The sequence below is a fragment of the Ovis aries genome, chromosome 17 (genome assembly GCF_016772045.2).
Source record: "Ovis aries strain OAR_USU_Benz2616 breed Rambouillet chromosome 17, ARS-UI_Ramb_v3.0, whole genome shotgun sequence".
NCBI classification, from domain to species: domain Eukaryota; kingdom Metazoa; phylum Chordata; class Mammalia; order Artiodactyla; family Bovidae; genus Ovis; species Ovis aries.
This window is the reverse complement of record NC_056070.1, coordinates 6724286-6749170: the sequence shown is the minus strand read 5'-3', so window position 1 is coordinate 6749170 and position 24885 is coordinate 6724286. Positions and strand designations below refer to the sequence as shown.

Sequence of the window (24885 nt, the reverse complement as noted above, 5' to 3'; positions counted from 1 at the left end):
GGCGTGAACTGAGAGCCTAGCACGGACACGCATACACTGCCACGTGTGCAACAGCTAGCTAGTGAGAAACTGCCACATGACACAGGGAGCTCAGGCTTCTCTGGTGGCTCAGCGGGTAAAAAAAAACCATCCACCAGCAATGCAGGAGACACGGGTTCAATCCCTGGGTCAGGAAGGTTCCCTGGAGAATTCCCTAGCCACAACAGTATTCTTGCCTGGGAAATCCCCTGGCAGGCTACAGTCCATGGAATTGCAAGAGTCACACAACGATTTAGCAACTAAAGTAACTCCCTAAAGTTACTTTAAAAGCAACTAAAGCAACTTAGCTCAGCTCCGTGCTCTGTGATGACCTGAGGGGTGAGATGGGGATGGGGATGGGATGGGAGGAAGGCGATATTCGTGTACATAAAGCTGATTAATGTTCTTGTACAGCAGAAATTAATACAACATTGCAAAGCAGTTACACACAATTTTTTAAAAATCAATAAAAAATGCCCTTTATCTATGTCTTCATGCTGTTAGTTCCTCCAAGACAAGGCCTTATACACCCTGTAATGCCTGGCAGAGCCACTTACACACAGTAGGTAAACGTAAGTATCCGTCATTGAAAACAATGGCATGAAACCTCCCCGACACCTCTGCAAACTAGACAGGCTTTGTGCTGTTTCGTGTTGTTTTGGAGGGGCAGCAGGAAACAGCTGTTATTAATTCATAGAGAAGAGATTGTGAGTTACCATGGGGAGGCTTCAAATAATTTTGACTTGGAATGAAAGCATTTTGAAGTGCTACTTCAGAACTGCAGAATTCGTAAAAGCGTATTCATATGATTAAACATGCACTGTTTAAGCTGGGGTGAGGAGGCAATGCAATTATCACAAAAAAGCACAGGAAGCTGCATGAAGGGCTCATCTCTGTGGGTCCCAGGTCCCAAAACACAACTGAGATCCAGTGGACAACTGGCTATTAGTATGCCAACACCACCACCAACGACAGCTGTTATTCATCTCAGTTCAGTTCAGTTGCTCGGTCGTGTCCAACTATCTGTGACCCCGTGGACGGCAGCATGTCCATCACCAACTACTGGAGTTTACTCAAACTCATGTCCATTGAGTCAGTGATGCCATCCAACCATGTCATCCTGTGTCATCCCCTTCTCCTTCTGCCTTCAATCCCTCCCAGCATCAGGGTCTTTTCAAATGAGTTAACTCTTCACACAAGGGGGCCAAAGTATTGGAGTTTCAGCTTTAGCATCAGGCCTTCCAAGGAACACCTAGGACTAATCTCCTTTAGGATGGACTGGTTGGACCTCCTTGCAGTCTAAAGGACTCTTAAGAGTCTTCTCCAACACCACAGTTCAAAAGCATCAATTCTTCAGCACTCAGCTTTCTTTACAGTCCAACTCTCACATCCATACATGACACTGGAAAACCCATAGCTTTGAGTAGATGGATCTTTGTTGGCAAAGTAATGTCTCTTCTTTTTAATATGCTCTCTAGACTAGTCATAGCTTTTCTTCCAAGGAGTAAGCATCTTTTAATTTCATGGCTGCAATCACCGTCTACAGTGTATTTGGAGTCCCCCAAATAAAGTCTCTCATTGTTTCCATTGTTTCCCCATCTATTTGCCATGAAGTGATGGGATCAGATGCCATCATCTTAGTTTTCTGAATGTTGAGTTTTAAGCCAACTTTTTCACTCTCCTCTCTCACTTTCATCAAGAGACTCTTTAGTTCTTCTTCACTTTCTGCCATAAGGGTGGTGTCATCTGCATATCTGAGGTTATTGATATTTCTCCCGGCAATCTTGATTCCAGCTTGTGCTTCTTCCAGCCCAGCATTTCTCATGATGTACTCTGAATGGAAGTTATATAAGCAGGGTGACAATATATAGCCTTGACATACTCCTTTTCCGATTTGGAACCAGTCTGCTGTTCCATGTCTAGTTCTAACTGTTGCTTCCTGACCTGCATATAGATTTCTCAAGAGGCAGGTCAGATGGTCTGGTATTCCCATCTCTTTAAGAATTTGCCACAGTTTGTTGTGATTCACACAGTCAAAAGCTTTGGCACAGTCAATAAAGCAGAAGTAGATATTTTTCTGGAATTCTCTCGCTTTTTTGATGATCCAATGGATGCTGGCAATTTGATCTCTAGTTCCTCTGCCTTTTCTAAATCCAGCTTGAACATGTGGAAGTTCACAGTTCACATATTGCTGAAGCCTGGCTTGGAGAATTTTGAGCATTACTTTGTTAGCGTATGAGATGAGTGCAATTGTGCGGTAGTTTGAGCATTCTTTGGCATTGCTTTACTTTGGGATTGGAAGGAAAACTGACCTTTTCCAGTCCTGTGGCCACTGCTGAGTTTTCCAAATTTGCTGGCATACTGAATATAGCACTTTCACAGCATCATCTTTTAGGATTTGAAATACCTCAACTGGAACTCCATCACTTCCACTAGCTTTGTTCATAGTGCTGCGTCCTCAGGCCCACCTGACTTTGCATTCCAGGATGTCTGGCTCTAGGTTAGTGATCACACCATCGTGATTATCTGTGTTTACTGTATTAGAGGCATTCTTAATACATTCTTGCTTAATCTTCACAGAAGTTGCATCATGCAAGTCTTTCCCATACTACTGAGAAAACAGTCTCAGAGAAGCTAGTTAAATAAAAAAGGAGTATGAGTTTTCAACCTGGATTTGAAGAACCCAAAGTCCCTGCTCTTCCCACTACATCAGAAGCCTGGCAGTCCCACTTGTTTGATGAACTACAGAGTAAATAGGCAGAAATACTGTTTACCACCAGCCGCGCTTATATTTCAACATCAGATAGTGTATTGTTTAGAGACTGAATCCAGGGCCTCAAATTCCTTCCAACTGTTTCTGAGGGGTTTTCTTCAGCTCCATAAAACTAACACCCTCTCATAAGAATTGCTAAGAATACAGAAGATGTTGACTTGGGTGTCTTATAACAAGATGTCTGAGCTGGGCAAATAATTTCTACTCACTACCTCAATATTCATGTTTTAAAAGTTCAGATTTCTGATTTAAAATACTGCACATAATTGGATTTCTGGTACTTTAAGAAAAGTATTTGTAAAGTTCACATACTGGCCAGACCAACCAGATCTATGTGAAATGGGAGAGAACTGGTAATAACTTGAGCTGTACTTACTTCCATTCAGTGTCTCATATGCATCAACCCTAACTGTCACAGCCCTGTAATTATTCTCATTTGAAAATGTGGAAATTGAAGTTTTCAGAGGGTAAGTAACTTGCCGGGCTTCCCAGGTGGCTCAGTGGTAAAGAACCCCCCTGGCAAAGCAGGAGATACAGGTTCAGTCCCTGGGTTGGGAAGATCCCCTAGAGAAGGAAATGGCAAACCACTCCAGTGTTCTTGCCTGGGAAATCCCATGGACAGAGGACCCTGACAGGCTACATAGGGTTACAGAGAGATGGACACGACTTTGTGACTAAACAGCAAATAAATTTCCCAGGGTCACAGGATCAGCAAAGGGTGGAACTGAGACTGGAATTCAGCTTTATCTGACTCCAGTCTCAGCTCAAGATGGCTCTTCACAACAGCACATTTCTGATCTTTTAAAATAAATAGAGAAAGAGACTAAAAACATCACATTTCTATTCAGTTCAGTTAGTTCAGTCGCTCAGTCGTGTCCAACTCTTTGCAACCCCATGAATCGCAGCACGCCAGGCCTCCCTGTCCATCACCAACTCCCGGAGTTCACTCAAACTCACACCCATCAAGTCAGTGATGCCATCCAGCCATCTCATCCTCTGTTGTCCCCTTCTCCTCCTGCCCCCAATCCCTCCCAGCATCAGAGTCTTTTCCAATGAGTCAACTCTTCACATGAGGTGGCCAAAGTACTGGAGTTTCAGCTTTAGCATCATTCCTTCCAAAGAAATCCCAGGGCTGATCTCCTTTAGAATGGACTGGTTGGATCTCCTCGCAGTCCAAGGGACTCTCAAGAGTCTTCTCCAACACCACAGTTCAAAAGCATCAATTCTTCGGCGCTCAGCTTTCTTCACAGTCCAACTCTCACATCCATACATGATCACAGGAAAAACCATAGCCTTGACTAGACGGACCTTTGTTGGCAAAGTATTGTCTCTGTTTTTCAATATGCTATCTAGGTTGGTCATAAATTTTTCTTCCAAGGAGTAAGCGTCTTTTAATTTCATGGCTGCAATCACCATCTGCAGTGATTTTGGAGCCCCCAAAAATAAAGTCTCTCACTGTTTCCACTGTTTCCCCATCTATTTCCCATGAAGTGATGGGAACGGATGTCGTGATCTTCGTTTTCTGAATGTTGAGCTTTAAGCCAACTTTTTCACTCTCCTCTTTCACTCCCATCAAGAGGCTTTTTAGTTCCTCTTCACTTTCTGCCATAAGGGTGGTGTCATTTGCATATCTGAGGTTATTGATATTTCTCCCGGCAATCTTGATTCCAGCCTGTGCTTCTTCCAGTCCAGCGTTTCTCACGATGTACTCTGCATAGAAGTTAAATAAGCAGGGTGACAATATACAGCCTTGACATACTCCTTTTCCTAATTGGAACCAGTCTGTTGTTCCATGTCCAGTTCTAACTGTTGCTTCCTGACCTGCATACAGGTTTCTCAAGAGGCAGGTGAGGTGGTCTGGTATTCCCATCGCTCTCAGAATTTTCCACAGTTTATTTTGATCCACACAGTCAAAGGCTTTGGCATAGTCAATTAAGCATAAATAGATGTTTTTCTGGAACTCTCTTGCTTTTTTGATGATCCAGTGGATGTTGGCAATTTGATCTCTGGTTCCTCTGCCTTTTCTATATCCAGCTTGAACATCTGGAAGTTCACAGTTCACATATTGCTGAAGCCTGGCTTGGAGAATTTTGAGCATTACTTTACTAGTATATGAGATGAGTGCAATCGTGTGATAGTTTGAGCATTCTTTGGCATTGCCTTTCTTTGAGATTGGAATGAAAACTGACCTTTTCCAGTCCTGTGGCCACTGCTGAGTTTTCCAAATTTACTGGCATATTGAGTGTAGCACTTTCACAGCATCATCTTTCAGGATCTGAAACAGCTTTACTGGAATTCCATCACCTCCACTAGCTTTGTTCGTCGTGATGCTTTCTAAGGCCCACTTGACTTCACATTCACAGGATGTCTGGCTCTAGGTGAGTGATCATACCATCATGATTATCTTGGTCATGAAGATTCCTTTTGTACAGTTCTTCTGTGTATTCTTGCCACCTCTTCTTAATATCTTCTGCTTCTGTTAGGTCCATACCATTTCTGTCCTTTATCGAGCCCATTTATATTAACAAGTCAGAATTTTGGTTGTAAAAAGAAAAAAAAAAACTATACTGGAATAGAAAGGGGAAGATGTATTTATAAGGATAGGTTTTATATGACTTTAAATGGTTCTTTATACCCTTGGGTGACAGCTGATTGGGAAATTAACGTCAACATGCTAAGACATAAAGCCTCTGGTATGGTGGCTTCCATAGTAATGGGGGTTGTATTTAACTAGGGCCAGAAGATTCTTACTCTCTAAATATGATATACGGGAAATAAAAAAGATAAGTGATCTTTCAATAAAAAGCTGTAAGAAAGTCTCCCAGACATAGATTTGGCTTTGATAGTAGTACAACTAAATAAGATGAAGGAATCAAGGCGGGTGGGGGGGCGGGAAGAATAAGCAAAATAAATTTCTAATAGTAAAAGACACTCTGATTAATTCCATAAGAATAATTCTATTAGATAAATTGTAAAAGGATTTAGAGAGAACAGAATAGCTTCAAATTTTTCTTCCTTTTCCCCAGAAATAAGCATTGTATAGATGAGAGCCTTCTCACTGGTTCTCTCTCCTCAAACTGTATGATGCCAAGAGCAAATAATGCTGCAATCAAGAATTTGTGCACTTCCTTAGAAATTTGCATCCAAATATTTGTAAGAAAAATCACTTAATATGTAAATTGAGAGTACTCTGTTATGATCAAATAAAATGTATTATTATAGCAAATAAAAATGCCAGCCTGTAATGTACACTATAAAAGGGAAAAAGAAATGTCTCTTGCTTTCTGTTTCTCTCCATAAACACCATTACGATGTGGGAGTCAAACTGTATATGGGGTAATTGAAATGATTCGCACCTCTGGTAAGGATGTCACTGACAACATGAAATTCTTAAATGTTTTAAGCATTCATACCATGTTGCCTACTGGCAGAAATTAAGTCATAAGTGGATATGAGACTAACATATGGTAATCAATATTGCTATCATTTTAAAGACCAAAACAAAGCATGAGATATTAGATCTATACCATGTGTTTCCAAAGCTATTTCCTAAGTTAATGCATCACAACTGTTGGAGAAGAACTGAATATTCAAAAACCCTCAATTTATTACTCTTTCCCTGAGTATTGAGGAAAACGGTTATTCTTTCATATAAATGTAGAGAAGAACGAGTGATGTGGTTTGAGAATCACTATTAAAAAGGAGACAAACCATAAACAGATTTTCAAGTCCTTGTAAGAAGTGAACAGGAAGTGTATTTCCAAATACTTCCTCTTCAAAAAGTGAAAAACTCAATGGATTTTCAAGATGCACTGTGGAATTTAAACTCCAAAGTGTTACATACATATTTAAACTCCAAAGTGTTACATACATATCTTCAAGACATTAGCAGACATTAGTAGGGAGGCTAAGTGATTTTTGTGGGTTACTGAAATAGCTACTAGCTCCTAAATTTAATAACAAGGAAACAAAAGCTGATTTTACCTTTAAGAGTCTATAGTAAATAAGACAACGACTCTGACTGTGAAGCCACAGAATCATTTCACATCTTAAAAAAAAGAAAATGCTTAAGTATTTTCTTGAGTTGAAAGACACCCCAATACATGATTCTGGTGGAATCATACCTTTAAATTTTAGAGAAATTGTTTAAAACTTTAATAGGGCATGGGGGGAAGCTCAACATCCAAATTAACCTAGTGAAAGTGAAAGTGAAGTCGCTCAGTCGTGTCCGCCTCTTTACGACCCCGTGGACTGTAGCCCACCAGGCTCCTCCGTCCATGGGATTCTCCAGACAAGAATACTGGAGTGGGTTGCCATTCCCTTCTCCAGGGGATCTTCGCAATCCAGGGATCAAACCCACGTCTCCTGCATTGCAGGCAGAGGCTTTAACCTCTGAGCCAGCAGGGAAGCCCTAAATTAACCTACGGAAAATAGAATTCGCAATAGGCTAAGAAAGGAGGATGAGTGTGTGTGTGTGTGTGTGTGTGTGTGTGTGTGTGTGTCTGTCTGTCTGTCTGTCCGTCTGTCTGTATGTGTTCAGTCACGTCTGACTTTTGCAACCCAATGGGACTGTAGCCCTCCAGGCTCTCTGTCCATGGAATTTTCCAGGCAAGAATACTGGATTTGGGTTGCCATTTCCTACTTCAGGGGATAGTCTCAGCCCAGAGATCAAACCTGTGTCTCTTGTGTCTCCTGCATTGGCAGGTGGGTGAGGATGCTAATACTTGGTTCTAAACTGTTTCTCTCTGCATCTGAAGATCGCAGAAACGACTTTTTCTCAGAATTATCTTAAAGAAAAAACAATAAGCGGTTGAGGATGAAATAGGCCAGAGGATTAAGTGGTACAAACTTTCAGTTATAAAGTATATAAGTCACAGGGATATAATGTACAGTACAGGGAATACAGGCAATAATACTGTGATAACTCTGTATGGTAACAGATTACTAGACTTGTAATGATCAATTTGTAATGTATTTAAATGTTGAATCACTATGTTGTACACCTGAAGCTAATATTATATTGCATGTCAACTATACTCCAACTAAAAGAATTAAAAGGAAACAATAAGAAAAAAGGAGATTTAAAACTAAAATTTAAACATAAATGCAAGGTTTATTTTTAAAAGGCTAAACCATACTGTGTTATAGTCAGAGGCCATAAGACACATATGTCAAATGAAATGTACATTCTGGAAGAGCCTGAGCTGTAAGTAAGTGTACATCAGAACTGCCTCTCAACTGTACTATCCAATTTAAAGTAATCTGTACAGAGAACATTCTCAATATTGGATTCAAATGTTAACCAAGTGTCAATGGGTGTATCTGTTTCTAAAACATAATTATAACAAACAAGACATGAACAGGAGCAATTTCTGTTAAACAGAATTAAAATATATATAAGAATAATTAAACTGGTAAGGAACTTTATCACTGCTGACTTTTCTAATTTAAAGTCTTAAAACTAATATATTCATTCAAGTCTTGAGTAAAAAGTGTAACAAGACATAGCTCCCTCCCTGTTAATTTGTTTCTTAGGGAAAGACTAAGGGGACTTGGCTATATGGCAAGATTTCAGATGAAAGCTCTACTCCAGGAAAAGGGATTCTTCCCTCTGTAGTGTCAAGCCTGCAGGAAGACTACATCTAGGACAGAGATGGGTTCCTTTCGCCCTCCCAGCTTTTAGTGGCGACTGTACCCAAGGCTTTGCTAGACAGTCCTGGGACAGAGATACCTGTTCCCTGTAGATGAGCATAAACATTCCTGGTTTGCTCTTGTTGGAAAGTTATCTAACTTTGGATTTAAATGGATGGAGTTACACTGGCCCAATGCAGGCTTATGACGCCTTCTCAGAGACGGGACCCATTCTCAGTTCCCAAAGCAACTGGGAGGCGTCTCTGGCGAGCCAGTGGTTAAGACTATGCGATTCCTTTGCATGGGGCACAGGTTCAAGCCCTGGTTTGGGAACTAAGATCCTGCATGTCATGCGGGGGCATGACCAAAAAAATAAAAAATTATTCGAAAGATTGGAATGAGGCTACCTGGAGAAAGAACAATATAGAGAAGCATTGGAGAGACACATAACTTCAAAACTGTCTTGGGAGGCAAAATAAATAAATAAAATAAAGCTGAAAATAAATTTTTCTTCCCTGGCGGCAATTGTTTTGGTAGAGTATTTTTTAAGTAATGTTTTTAGGAAAATTTCTCCATCAGATTAAGTTGCTACAGCAAAGCTACAAAAGGTAAATATTCTAACATCATATACAATTTGAATATGAAAATGAAAACTCCAGGAGCACTAACAACATTTCTATATTTCAGGGTTTCCAGTGTTTTGAGACAATGTTTTGATTTCGGGATTTAATCTAGGTCATACCTGAATGGTCCAGTGGTTTTCCCTACTTTCTTCAATTTAAGTCTGAATTTTGCAATAAGGAGTTCATGAGGTGAGCTAAATCAAATCCCTTACAATTATACACTGGAAGTGACAAACAGATACAAGGGATTAAATGTGATAGAGTATTTGAAGAATTACGGATGTAAGTGATTAAGACCATCCCCAAGAAAAAGAAATTCAAAAAGTCAAAATGGTTGTCTGAGGCGGCTTTACAAATAGCTGAGAAAAGATGAGAAGCAAAAAGCCAAGGAGAAAAGGAAAGATATACCCATTTGAATGCAGAATTCCAAAGAATAGCAAGGAGAGATAAGAAAGCCTTCCTCAGTGATCAATGCAAAGAAACAGAGGAAAACAACAGAATCGGAAAAACTAGAGATCTCCTCAGGAAAATTTGAGATACCAAGGGAACATTTCATGCAAACATGGGCACAATAAAGGACAGAAATGGTATGGACCTAACAGAAGCAGAAGATACTAAGAAGAGGTGGCAAGAATACACAGAAGATAAAAGAAGAAAAAAAAAAAAAGAATACACAGAAGAACTATACAAAAAAAGATCTTTACAACCCAGATAATCACGATGGTATGATCACTCACCTAGAGCCAGATATCCTGGAATGTGAAATCAAGTGGGCCTTAGGAAGCATCACGACAAACAAAGCTAGTGGAGGTGATGGAATTCCAGTGGAGCTATTTCAAATTCTAAAAGATGATGCTGTGAAAGTGCTACACTCAGTATGCCAGCAAATTTGGAAAACTCAGCAGTGGCCACAGGACTGGAAAAGGTCAGTTTTCATTTCAATCCCAAAGAAAGGCAATGCCAAAGAGTGCTCAAACTACGGCACAACTGCATTCATCTCACATGCTAGCAAAGTAATGTTCAAAATTCTCCAAGCCAGGCTTCAACAGTACATGAACTGAAAAATTCCAGATGTTCAAGCTGGATTTAGAAAAGGCAGAGGAACCAGAGATCAAACTGCCAACATCCGCTGGATCATCAAAAAAGCAAGAGAGTTCCAGAAAAACATCTATTTCTGCTTTATTGACTGTGCCACTTTGACTGTGTGGATCACAACAAACTGGAAAATTCTTAAAGAGATGGGAATACCAGATCACCTGACCTGCCTCCTGAGAAATCCATATGCAGGTCAGGAAGCAACAGTTAGAACTGGACATGGAACAACAGACTGGTTCCAAATAGGAAAAGGAGTACGTCAAGGCTGTATACTATCATCCTGCTTATATAACTTCTATGCAGAGTACATCATGAGAAATGCTGGACTGATTCCAGCACAAGCTGGAATCAAGATATCTGGGAAAAGTATCAATAACCTCAGATATGTAGATGACACTACCCTTATGGAAAAAAAGTGAAGAAAAACTAAAAAGCCTCTTGATGAAAGTGAAAGAGGAGATTGAAAAAGTTGGCTTAAAGCTCAACATTCAGAAAACTAAGATCATAGTGTCCAGTCCCATCACTTCATGGCAAATAGATGGGGAAACAATGGAAACAGTGAGAGACTTTATTTGAGGGGGGGGGGCGGCTCCAAACACATGTAGATTGTGACTGCAGCCATGAAATTAAGAGACACTTACTCCTTGGAAGAAAAGCTATGACCAACCTAGACAGCATATTAAAAAGAAGAGACATTACTTTGCCAACCAAGGTCCATCTAGTAAAAGCTATGGTTTTTCCAGTGTCACGTATGGATGTGAGAGTTGGTCTATAAAGAAAGCTGAGTGCCGAAGAATTGATGCTTTTGAACTGGGTGTTGGAGAAGACTCTTGAGAGTCCCTTGGACTGCAAGGAGATCCAACTAGTTCATTCTAAAGGAAATCAGTCCAAATATCCATTGAAAGGACTGATGCTGAAGTTGAAACTCCAATACTTTGGCCACCTGATTCGAAGAAAAGACATTGGAAAAGCCCGTGATGCTGGGAAAGGGGACAACAGAGGATGAGATGGTTGGATGGCATTACTGACTCAATGGATATGAGTCTGAGTAAGCTCTGGGAGTTGGTGATGGACAGGAAGCCTGGTGTGCTACAGTCCATGGGGTCACAAGGAGTCGGACATGACTGAGTTTAACTGAACTCAACTGGGACAATGTTTGAGTTAAAGTTGTGTTGTATGCTCTCAATAAATGAAGGATATAAATGATTACACTCTATTTGGGACTTAACAAATTACCTCAGATTTTCTTTGCAACGGTGATGTCCAAGCGGGATGATGTCTAGTGGGAGTAATGTAAATACAGACACTCTTACCATCATCTGTAGGAAGGGGTGTGCTCTTTCTGGAGAGCAATATGGGTCTTTAAAAAGTTTATGGCTTTTGCCATAAATTTTTTAAAAAATGAAGTTATTCCATTTGCAGCAACATGGATGGACCTAGAGACTGTCATATTAAGTGAAGTCAGTCAGAAGCAGAAAGACAAATACCACATGCTATCACCTACATGCGGAATCTAAAATACAACACAAACGAACTGATCTGCAGAACAGAAACAGACTCGCAGACACAGAGCACAGGCTTGTGGCTGTCAAGAGGGAGGGGCTGAGGGACGGGAGGGCTGGGAGTTAGGGCCTGCGCCCGTGCTTGCTCGCTCAGCCGTGTCCGACTCTGTGACCCCGTGGACTGCAGCCCGCCAGGCTCCTCTGTCCGTGGGGTTCTCCAGGCAGGAACACTGCAGTGGGTGGCCATGTCCTCCTCCAGGGGGTCTTCCCAACCCAGGGATCAGACTCAGGTCTCCTGCATTGCAAGCAGATTCTTTACCATCTGAGCCACTAGCATATACAGAGGGATAAACAACAAGGTCCTATCATATAGCACAGGGAAGCATCCTGTGATAAACCATGAGAGAAAAGAATATGAAAAATATATGTATGTATAACTGAATTACTTTGATATACAGCAGAAATCAACATAAGTCAACTACATGTCAATAAACACTTTAAAGTTTATGATTTTTTTCTCTAAAATCTACTCCTAAAATTCTATGTTCAGAAATAGAAAAGTGAGAGAAATTTCCATATGAAGATATGTATTACTGTACTCTTCTTTATAACAGCAAATTTAATGGTCAACAATAGAAGAATAACAAATTCTGACACGTTCAAGATTTTATAAAGCTATGCAGTTATTGTCATAGCCAACATTTACCGGGTGTCAGACACTTTCCTAAGTGCTTTACTCACAGCCTTCACAAGAACCCTATGAAGTAAGTTCTCTTATTTACTGTTCCCACTTTGTTGACAAGAAAAGAAAGAAGTTGAGCAGAATTGCTGAAGTCACAGAGCTGGGTCCTGGTACTGAGATTCCAAGCCTGTCCACCTCCAGAACCCAGACTGCTCAGGACTATCCTACACTGCTGTTTTGTATGTTACTTTTCAAATGCGATACTGAATTCTATTCTGTAATTTTTCTTCCAAAGATTTTTGTTTCAATATTCACAGCAAAATTGATCTTTGGTTTTCTTTTAGGAGAAATATCTTTTTGATGTTTCAATATCAATGTTATTTTCCCTTCATAAAAAGGTAAATGAAAGCTGCTCTTCATTTTCTATCTTCTAAACAACAGTTCAAAATCATATTGGGATGATTTGTTCCTTAAGGTATGACAGATTTGCCTTGTAAACCTGAAGAAGAGAGAAGGGAGGGTGGATTTTAAACAGATTTCTCGGCTTCACCAATAATAAATTTTCTTTTAGACTTTCTGTCTTCCAGGGCCAGCTATGGTCACGTACTTTCCCTTTCATTAAAAAACATTAATAGCTTTACTGAAGCATAATTTACAGGCCATACAGTTACTTGTTTGAAGTACACAATTCAATGATTTTTAGTAAATTGACAGAGTTGTACAACCATTATTACAATCATTTTAAAACATTCCCAACACCCTAAAAAGATCTCTTCTGACCACTTAGAGTCAACCCCTGCTGTGACCTCCAGCCCCTCCATTTTGTCTTACTAGTATAAGTCTATAACTAAAGTTTTTGAGCAGATGCATCATATATATATATATATATATATATACACACACACACACACATAAATATATATATATATATATATAACTAATTTGGGCACCCTGGGTCCTAGCTGCAACACGCAGGATCTTTCAGTTGTGGCATGTGGGATCTAGCTCCCTGACCCAGGATCAAATCTGAGCCCTTTGCATTGGGAGTCTTAAAAACCACTGGACTACCAGGGAAGTCCCTGCATCTATTTTACATGGATTAAATAAAACAGCAGAGTCAAATCTTCAGTTGAACTGCATATACTGTGACTATATTATATTAAAAAGCTCTTTACTTTTACGAAAGCAGTGTGGTGCTGTGCAGAAGTGGTATAATTTTCTCGTTGCTCTTTTAAAACTACCTGGTACCTATGGAAAAAAGGCAGCATAGCTGTTCCCATTTTCCTATCTTCAGTACTGAGACTTCCAGAAACACTTATTTTTAATAGCCCATGGGCAGCAAGCAATAGGAAGAAAATACTAAAATACGATCATCCTGCCTCTAGACACATCAGAGATTACCATTCTTCCTTATTTCATGTTACCCATATTTTCTAACAATAAGATAGTTTTAAATGATTTTTGTTTTCTTAACTGCTTCCCCCCCGCCCCCCCCCCCCAATAATAGCCAAGCTACTTCTAAACTGAACAAAGTGTTTTACCCATAATGTTCAGGAATTTAGTGCTGAGAATTAAGCCTAGCTGACTAGAAGTCCAGCCAATATATTTTTAGTTAGCACTGAATAGAGATTTCTCTAATTAGGAAGCATTAGTGTCATCTGATTTCTGATCCTTGCTTCAAAGTTCTCCCCATACAGTAGGGAACATTAAGTAAGAGATTAAACTTAATTTACCAAGAAAATATTTTTACATGTTCAAACATGCATAGTGCAGTCAGAAGCATATTTAGACTCTAAGGTTAGCAAAACTTCCTGAGTATCAAGAATTTCTTCTAATAAAGGTCAACAGAAAATAGACTCTTCGAGAAGTAGAGATAGCACTGAGTGTGGAACCATAAACATGGGCTCCAGTCTACCTGATTGCTCTCCCCCCTCTCTCCCTCCCTCCTTCCTTTCCAGCATTCCCTGCCCTGCCCCTACCCCCCACCTAGGAAAAAACCGAAACACACACGCTTCAGAGGAAACATACTCTCAACATTTTTCTTGAAGTGAATTTATACTGATTTAAATTTCTTAAGTTCTGGAACAAAAGTAACTAAATTCAGTTGCTTCCCTGTCAACTCAATATCCTTGTTGGCCATCTGTTACTTTTTATCATCTTCTCCGTAAAGACATAAAGTGAGCCTCAAAGACACTTAAGAGCATATTACAAGGCTGTTTTGCATTTTAAACAGATGTGCACTTACATGAAAACCCAACCATAAAGCACTTAAGGCTATGTAATTATTTTGCTGACAGATACGAATTCAAAATAAAGGTAACCAAAACACACATATCCTCTTACATATATTCAGTCTGTACATACCTTTCATCCTGGGTATATCCTCATCATATCTGTAAAAGTCACACTACTAAAATATATTTTCTTAGTTAAATAGAAGAAAAACAGCTATACTTGGCTCTTCTAGTTTCATACTGAAAACTTAAATGTTTCTCTGGAAAAGTATCAGAAAGCTATCAGTCGTCAAGAAATAACTTTTACAAGACCATAAATATAGAATAAGCACGCGCGCATGCTCAGTCTTCCTGACCCAGGGATTGAACTTGTGCCTCCTGCTCCTGCCTTAGCAGGCTGATTCTTTACCACTAACCCACCCAGAAGCCCATAGACTAACCATGAGAATCTGAAAAAGCAGTACAAAACCTACACTATGTATTCTTACAGGTCTCTCCTTTCAAAAAAAGGTCAGAGTTTAAAGATCTGGAAACCTGATTACTGATACAGAATTTCTTTCCAATTTACTCACCAGAAATTCAGAATTAAACTTAGATAAAATCTGAAATCAATTCTTTATCAGGGTTTACCAGCAGACTTGAAATCTTTGCAAACTTATTTTAAAAAATAAATTTGGGAACATTTTCAGAAACAAAAGAAATCAGTTCTGTCCTTTTATTTCTATGACTTCTATTAATCTCCAGCCATGCCTCTGTCCACTTTCCTATCTAAGGTATTGGCTAACGGCTGCTTTGTTTTAGCAAAGTCTCAGAATTTGGAGAAGCATTAATATTCCATGCTCTGCATAAGGAATAAGCATAAAACTATCTCGCTATTTTTCTTATTTCCCAACTTCAGTTATTCCCCCCAATTATTACAGTCCTGTCTGGTTAAAGTATTTTCTCCTCATGGTCTTATCAGATTGGCTGAACTGGAGAGGGTGGGAAGACAAACAACCAGTATGAAGGAGGTGGGAAGAGATGCCCTCAGGCATAATAAACGGGGGCCAGCTCTTTGGAGGATGATTTTGCAATAGAGATTAGAGTTTTCTTTTTTTCCTCTGCAGGTAACTTCATGGGCTGACTCTTGCTTCTTAAAGGTCAAAGAGGAAGGGCATCACACCGGCTGCCTCAGGCGCTGTTGGATACTTTCCAGCTGAGTGGAGGCCAAGTGCCTGGCCTCCTCCACAAAGGAGGGGTCTCTCCACATCAGCTTCCAGAGGCAGAGTGGAGGCCATGCGCGGGCTCCACTGCCCACGCTGCCCAGCACGCTCTCAAAGCTGTCTCAGAAAGACTGTGACACACGCTAAAACATGCTGTCTGTCCTGTAACTCCACGTCAGGACAATTCATATCACAGCAACGTACAAGTATGCAGGAAGAGTAATAAAGAACACACATATACTTAGCATACTTTATAATAGTAGAAAATAAAGAAAACCTAAGTGACCAATCAACAAGGGCATCATTTTTTTGGCCTAATTTTCAAATTATACTATTTCTATACTGTGTACTGCTACGTAGCTGTTCTAAAGAAAAGTAATTAGGTTGGTATATGGGCACGGGAAGTAGAAAAAGTTTGAGTAGGAAAAGTTACATTGCATAAAAGAATACTTCCACTTTTTTCTGTGATGTAAGTATACATCAGCACGGATATGTGTATACAAACCCCACACAAATACATAAGTACAGGCAGAAAGACAAGGACCCCACACAAATACATAAGCATAAGCAGAAAGAGAAAGAAGGACAGAAAGAGAGACCTGGAATGATGTTCAAAAACAACCCACGACTTATTAGAAGTAGAGAAATGAGAAGGAAACTCTACTTCATACATTTTTCTACTATCTAAATTTTCAATAATGATAAAGGAAAAAACCAATCATACATTATATTTAGCATGCAGCAGAAGAGGGAACCAAGCCTACTAACATTTTAATAATAACTATTAGCTCTCGGTTTCTTCCCATCTGCCTGCCTGCCAAGAGAGAAGGGGCGTTCTCTCTGTTCACATGTGCGCTAGACCTAACTGTGCCTTCCAGGGCAGTTTTATGAACCGAAAGGAAAACCGTAGCGAAAAAAGGAGCAGTTCGGTTAGATTAATCACAGCTGAAGATCAGGCAACAAAGTCCACTAACCAATGGACGCATTGCAGCCTCAAGTTTCAGTGGCTCTCCAGCCTGGGGCCTTGGTCCTCACTCTGAAGGACTCAGGGAAAGTGCAAGAAGAGCCTCAGACCTCTGCATGCTCCTGTTAAGACAGTCACTGCCTTTCCACCATAATCCGTCTTCAGAACTAAATGATCTTTTCACTCAGCCTCAGACACTACCTCTGTGGTCCTCTCCGGCCTCGGCATCACCAACAACTGCATCCTCTCCACGATCTCAGTGTGAAGCATTTCACCTTCCCAGAACACGTTATCTTATACTTCTTATGAAAAATACACTTCCAGTATTTTTCAACCCTGTTAGGATCTTCCCGACCCAAGGATTGAACTCAGGTCTCCCGCATTGCAGGCAGTTGCTTTAACCTCTGAGCTACCAGGGAAGTACCATTAGGATTTATAATCCACTGATTTTTTACCTCACTTGACTCTCTAGCCTCCCCATTCTTAATTTCCCTCTTTTCCAGTTTAAATTCCTGATTTATCTTTATAATCATTCCTTTCCCCTCCCACTTCACCACATGATCATCAGAAATTCTCAACTTGATTAGTCACCCTCCTGCTCCCCCCATGCCTCCATCCCTTTGCTGAAAAACAGTGTGTGTAAACACACAAGTTTGCCAATTTCACTTCAGGTGGGTACTTTCTGTGCCCAGCAGTCACACTGCTATTTCTCCGGTCCATTCATCTCCCACACTCGGTTCACGTCTTCTTAAGTCCTCAACACTTCCCTTCCCATCCTCAGCAGATAATTTCTTTCCTAGTTCACTAAGGAAATGAAAACCATCGGTTGACAATTTCCACCACCACATTTCCCACCAACCAGCATCTGTGCCCACATGCTTGCTTGTGCTCTTGTAGGAAAGGCGGGTCTGTGCTCCGGTCTAAGCATCCTCATCCTCAACCAGTGAGTTACGCTCAGTCCCCTCCTGTCTCAGGGACACAACTTCAGCAATTCTCCCACTTTCTCTCCTGCATCATCAATTTCTCTCTCTCTCAGATAATTCCATTAGTACACAAACATGACATAATTTCTCTCATCTTAAAACAAAAACTAGAAACGCTGCTCCACCCAGGCTCTTCTGCCAGCTGATTACTCTAAAAAAATGCCTGAATATTTGCCATCTCCAAGCTTTCCTCTTCCTCTTGAATTCGTTTCGTGATACCAAATCCAATGGTTGCTTGTTGTTTGCCACATTCGGCAGCCAATCACTTCTTCCTTCTTGAAACACTTTCTGCGCTTGGCTTCCAGAATACTACGTCAGCCTTCCTCTCTGCTCCCCACTTGGTCTCTTATCGGTTCCTGCTTATCTCATCTAGACTTTGGTCTGATCAGTCCTTAAAACTCACAGAGGGTTTTATTTATGCGCATTCCCTAGGCAACCTTGCCTCAACTCTTGGCTTTACATACTATGACATGCTGACACCACCCTAATCTAGCCCTTTAGCCTGTGGCAATCTCCTGATTACAGATTCGTATATTCAGCTTACCTAGTGGACATCTCCAGTTAGACAATCTGTCGAGTGTCTTAAACGTGCCTATAGATGAACTTCTACCCCTCAACAACCTGCTCCTCCTCCAGGTGCCCCAGCTCAGTAAATGGACAGTCTCCACTTCAGCTGGCTCAGGCCCAAAACCTTGGAGTCATTATTGACTCCCACCAACAACCAATCCATCACCATGTCTCACTGGTTCTGCCTTAAAAATGCCACCAAAATCTGCTACTTCTGCCTCCATGGACTTGTCCAAAGCCACCTTCACCTCCTGTCCAAATTACTGCAATGGTTTTCTGACTGGACTCCCTGTTTCTACCCTGACCATTCTCAACTCAGTAGCCAATAGGACACTTTGTAAGGCCAAAATCTTGCCATTTTACTTAAACTAGAAACCAAAGGCCTTACAGTAGTCTCTGAGAGTCCATGTGGTGTGACCCTACCCCAGTCTGACCTCACTCCTACCATGGGAGCCCGTTGCCCACTCTGCTGTAGCTTCAATGTTTCTCAAACATCCCAAACATACCTCTGCTCAAGAGCCTTGTAAGTTACACTCTGGGCTTCAATCCCTTTGCCCCAGTTAACCCCCTGGTTCACTGCCTCTCTCCTCAGATTCCTGATGCCTCCTCACTGATCACCTCACTGATGCCTCCTCTGAACCACTCTATTTAAAAGTGATGCCCACTCCAGCAACCCTGTCTTGTTTAACTTTTCTAAGAAGTTGTCATATCTGACCTAAAATTAAAATAAAAAATCCATAACGGCTTTTTCTATGTTGAAAGTGAAAGTCGCTCAGTCATGTCTGACTCTTTGCAACCCCATGGACTATACAGTCCGTGGAATTCTCCAGGCCAGCATGCTGGAGTGGGCAGCCTATCCCTTCTCCAGGGATCTTCCCAGCCCTGGGATCGAACCCAGATCTCCTGCATTGCAGGCGGACTCTCTACCAACCCCAAGAGTACTGGAGTGGGTAGCCTATCCCTTCTCCAGGGGATCTTCCCAACCCAGGGATTGAACCCAGATCTCCTGCATTGCAGGTGGATTCTTCATCAGCTGAGCTATCAGGGAAGCCCCTTTTCTATGTCATCATACTTCTGTTCTGGGACAGTACCTGGCACAGGCATTGAAGACATGACTGCTGAATAAATGAGTTCTGTCTCCTGGACTTGGGAAGGTGCTGTAGTGTGTAGGCAGAGTTCTAGACCATGAATCAAAAAATCTAGATTTAAATCTGATATTAGACTAGGAGGGTTTCCCTGTTAGCTCAGTTGGTAACGAATCCGCCTGCAGTGCAGGAGATCCCGGTTTGATTCCTGGGTCAGGAAGATCCCCTGGAGAAGGGAAAGGCTACCCACTCCGGTATTCTGGCCTGGAGAATCCCATGGACGCTATAGTCCACGGGGTCGCAAAGAGTTGGACACGACTGAGCGACTGGCACCTGCACTAGACTAGGAAACAGAAGCAACTCCCAGCTTTGCTAGTGCACAGCATGCTACAACGAATTCAGTCATATAACCCCCAAGGTTCTTAGTTTCCTCATTTATAAAACAGAGATGAAAACAGGCTCCCTTCCCAGGGTCACTGTGTAGATGACAATGTTATGCAAAGCAAGCTTTGGGGAGACTGGTATTTGAAAGAGGAAAGAGGAATCTTCTCTAAATTCTACTTTCATTTCAAGTTACATAACAAAAAATAGCAACACTTCTTTTAAGTTAGTTCAGTTCATCAGAGACATGACTTTACCATGACTCAAAATGATGACATCATTATTTGTGAGAAAAAATATAAAAAACAAGAAATGTTCTCAGTCACCTATAAAGCCACTTACTATGTTAACTTCTGTGCTTTTTACAATATTGTAACAAACTCACTGAATTAACTGGCAATGGGAAAAAAGTTATTTCCTGACTAAAGGGTACAGTTCTTATTCCCAGATGAGATAAGATATGAGATGTGAGCTAAGTGTGCTGTGTGCTGTGCTTAGTTGCTCAGTCGTGTCCGACTCTTTGTAACCCCATGTTACTACAGCCCACCAGGCTCCTCTGTCCATGGGATTCTCCAGGCAAGAATACTGGAGTGGGTTGCTATTCCCTTCTCCAGAGGATCTTCCCGACCCAGGGATCAAACCCAAGTCTCCCACATTGCAGGTGGATTCTTTACTGTCTGAGCCACCAGGGAAACCCACCAGCGAAGTTCACTCTGTTTTTTTGATCACAGTTTTTCTCCTGTGCCTTGATCTCTTGAAAGCTTCAAGTTAAATTAATTCTCTATTTCAGTAATTATAATAATCCCATCCTTGATATTTGGAAGTATAATCTCTCCTCCTTATTCTATAGGCCTTCTAATCTCATTCATTTTTAACGTTCTCATGATGCCCTTCTGTGCCAAGAAATTGATATGGAATATTAGAGTCTCAGTAACTGTTTCGTCATGCTGCTGCTACTAAGTCATGTCAGCCGTGTCCAACTCTGTGTGATCCCATAGATGGCAGCCCACCAGGCTCCCGCCCCTGGGATTCTCCAGGCAAGAATATTGGAGTGGGTTGCCACTACCTTCTCCAGTACATGAAAGTGAAAAGTGAAAGTGAAGTCGCTCAGTCCGACTCTTTGCGACCCCATGGACTGCAGCCCACCAGGCTCCTCCGTCCATGGGATTTTCCAGGCAAGAGCACTGGAGTTGGGCGCCATTGCCTTCTCCGGCTTTGTCATGGCCATGTTTTTAAAAACAGCACTTGGAGAAGGAAATGGCAACCCACTCCCATGTTCTTGCCTGGAGAATCCCAGGGACGGGGGAGCCTGGTGGGCTGCCGTCTATGGGGTCGCACAGTCAGACAAGACTGAAGCGACTTAGCAGCAAGAAGGAACTACTGCAGAGCAGAGAGGCCTCTGCTCAGTCTCAGGTGGCCGCCTGATGGGAGGGGAGTCTGGGGGTGAATGGAGACACATACGTGAATGGCTGAATCCCTCTGCTGTCCACCTAAACTAGCACAACACTGTAAATTGGGTATACCCCAAAACAAAATAAAACCTTTAAAAAAAAGACAAAAATAAATAAATAAAATAAATAAAAACAGCACTAACATTTGCTCAGCACTCAGCCAGTGCCAGTGTTAGTGGTTGAGCTGTGTCCAGCTCTTTGCCAGCCCATGGACTATATCCCGCCAGGCTTCTCTGTCCATGGAATTCTCCAGGCAAGAATACTGGGGTGGGTTGCCATTCCCTTCTCCAGGGGAATCTTTCTGACCCAGGGATGGAACCTGGGTCTCCTGCACTACATGCAGTTTCTTTATCATCTAAACTACCAAGGAACAAAAGTTCTCAAAAATCAGTCTGTGGTGAAGCCAGGAATGAGGCTTGACAGCCTGGGCCAGCCCACAGTGCTCTGTCCTCGGCTCCCAGACCCACCCGCACGTTCTTTTGTAATGAATAAGGTACCAAGTACAAGTCAAAATCTCAAGTTACTTCCTTATTCCACATCTCTCAGACCAGAGTGTCAGCTCCTTGGAGGCAGGCACCCCCACGATGCCTGCCCCTTTACAGATCTGCTCCACAGTTATAGCATGATACTTTGTACACCATAAAGACCCAGTAAGTATTCCCTGACTTAGGAAGCCAAAGACTCAATTACAACAGGTAGAGACCCAAGTACAAAAGGGCGAGTGAGAAAGCAGAACATATTGGTCAGCTAACTGACTGGCTTATTTCCTCTTTATCTTATCAGTCCTGTAGCTATTCTCAAGGCTAAGGACTTGGGGCAGACCTCGGCACAGCCCTTCGTGACCCAAGTTCAGGGACTTGCCTCAGAAGGTCACTACTGGCTGGTGCCTGGGGGGCAGGGAGTGGGAGTGGGTGGGAGCAACTAGGCGGGCCCCTGAGACGGATGAGGCAGAGGGAGCCTGCGAACTCCGCCTCGGCCCACACCAGGGTCTCTGTGCCAACCAAGCCCTGCTCCTCCTAGCACCCATCCCCTCTGCCCCTCCTCCCCCCACAAGCAGGAGCCCCCGCACCCTGGTCCGCCTGGGCAGCAGGGGGCGCTGAGGCCCTGGCTCCTCCCCCGGGCCCTGCGGCCGCACCCTGCAGGATCTGGCCTGGGCAGAGTGCGGACTGAAGAAGAGAGGGAAGCCCCGGACCACCGGAGGAGGAGAAGGCGGTTCCGGCCCCTCCTCGGCTGCTCCCTGGATCTCGCCCTGGGATCCGAGTCCAGAAAGCAGGAGGAGGGAGGAGACTCTGAGGAGAGAAACATGGGCCCTGCGGGCTGCGTCTTCCTACTGCCTCTTCTGTTGGGGGTCTCAGGTGAATTCTTGGGGTGAGGAGAGTCCTGGCGGGGGCTTCAGGGGCCCTTGTAAATAAGAAGCCATCCTGGCGGTCCCCCACACTGCCCCCGTTCTCTCTCCAGGCACAGATGAGGAGGAACCCGAGGATCTCGTCACGTCAAGTAAGGCACCGCCGTCAGGGTCCACGTGCCTGGGGAGCACGGGAAGGGGCCTGGTGCCGAGGAGAGGACACCGGCCTCCAGGCCTCTCTCGGCCGTCTGCGGGCGGCCCGCGGTTTTATCTGGCATCGTCTCCGGCCTGGAGGCCAACGTGGGGCAGTGGCTCTGGCAGGTCAGCATCCGCCAGGGCTTGTCTCACGTCTGTGCCGCCTCCCTCATCTCAAAGCAGTGGGTGCTGACAGTGGCAAGCTGCTTCCGGTGAGTGCGGGCTCTGCTTAGGGGAGACCCATCAGGGAGGTGGGTGACTGGGGCTGCTGGGCTAAGGGCAGAGGAGTTTGTCCAGCACTGCCCCAAACAGTGTCTGTTCCTAAGAAGTTAAGTCCGAATGTTTCCTGCCCTACCTCTCAGTTCAGTACTAGGCAGGTCTCCTCACATTTGAAAATCATCTTGACTGAAATGAACGTCTAAAAAAGTTTCCCACCCTCCCCCATCTAATTCTCTACCCACATCTTGACAGCATTCTGGGTGCATGGTTCTGAGCCCTCTTCCCACTCTCTAGGTGGCCCTCCTATTCCTGTGGTTTAAAAGGTCATAGATTGGTTGAGAGCACCCACATTTCCATCACCAGCTCCTAACTCTAGTCTAATGCATTTCTATTCAGCTGTCTCACTGCTGTCTCAAAGACAACCTGATTAAATGAGAACTACAATTCTACCGCCACCAATATCCCAAACCTTTCTCTCCCTTTCTTCCCATCTCATGCGATAACATAGCCAGTTGCTCAGAAATATGAAACCTCACCTTCCCTTACTCTCTACACTCACTGCTACTGCTAAGTCGCTTCAGTCGTGTCTGACTCTGTGCGACCCCAGAGATGGCAGCCCACCAGGCTCCCCCGTCCCTGAGATTCTCCAGGCAAGAACACTGGAGTGGGTTGCCATTTCCTTCTCCAATGCGTGAAAGTGCAGTCGCTCAGTTGTGTCCAACATTCACTGCAAATACCTAATTCTTCAGTTTTACTTCCACAAAATACTCTTGACTCTAGCACAGCTGTCCTGGACCACTGCAACAGCATAATAGGTTTTCTTTTAATTGGAATATAATTGCTGTACAACATTGTGGTTTCTGTAGTACAATCATGTCAATCAACCATACGTATACATACATCCTCTCCCTCCCAACCCCTCATCTCCCGTGTCCCCCATCAAGGTCACCACAGACCACCGAGCTGAGCTTCCTGTGTTAGCAGCAGCTTCCCACTAGCTGTCTATTTCATACATGGTAGTGTACATATCCATGTTACTCTCTCAATTCATCCCACCCTCTCTTTTCCCGCTCTGTGTCCACAAGTCCCTTCTGTATATCTTGCCTCTATTCCTGCCCTGCAAACAGGTTCGTCAGTACCAATATTCAGTATTTGTTTTTCTCTTTCTGACTTACTTCACTCTGTATCACAGGCTCTAGGCTCATCCACATCACAACAACTGTTTTTTGCTACGTTTATACACACAACAAAGTGATTTTTTTTTTTTTAATCAGAAGCAAAATCATGTCATTCCTTTCTTGAAATCCTCCAGTCACTGCTTGGGAACCTAGAATAAAATTTGTAAGCCATGAATTACCAGGTATCTGCTTATCTCCACATCAGCCCATTCTACTCCAGGTTTATTTCTATTTCTAGAAACTGCCGAGCTCTCTCCCACCCTCAGTGCCTTGGCACATGCTGTTTTCTCTGGATTGCTTTTCCTTATAGCTCTTCACATGGCTCTTCCTGCCTTGTGGGACTCAGTTGAAAGGTTCTCCGTTCAACAAGACCTTCCCTGATCCAATTCATAGGCTCTTCCCTCATCTTTTACTTTCTACCTTAAAATCCTGTTGATTTTCTTCATAAGATTTTTCACGCTTAAAAATTTTATACTTGTTCACTTGTGTGTTGTCTCTGCCTCCCTCCCTCTCCCCCAACCCCTCTACCTCTTTTGACATAGACATACAACCCTTGAGACCAAAAGCCCTATGACAGCCAGATGCTGCCTAAGTTTCATTTATATATTCAGGAGATACGAAGCACTTATTGAAGAAACGATGCTTAGCCAGGTGAAAAATACCACCGGAACTATGGGCTCTGCTGGGACTAAGGCATAAGAAACCCATGCTGCTTCTTCTGCTCCTCTTCTTCCTGGGCCTAAGGACACCAGGAAAT

General features: G+C 42.7%; 1 protein-coding gene and 1 long non-coding RNA gene across 6 annotated transcripts in view; one reads left to right on the top strand and one right to left on the bottom strand.

The window, feature by feature from the left end:
• SH3D19 (SH3 domain containing 19) overlaps positions 1-24885 on the bottom strand; it is a 198764-nt gene that overhangs the window by 122852 nt on the left and 51027 nt on the right. The window lies entirely within an intron of this gene.
• The window catches only part of LOC121816998 (uncharacterized), a 4299-nt gene continuing 1799 nt past the window's right edge, over positions 22386-24885 (top strand). Inside the window, exons 1-2 of the long non-coding RNA XR_006056763.1 lie at positions 22386-22546; positions 22650-22943. This is a non-coding gene — a long non-coding RNA (uncharacterized LOC121816998). The remainder of the gene's footprint in view (positions 22547-22649; positions 22944-24885) is intronic.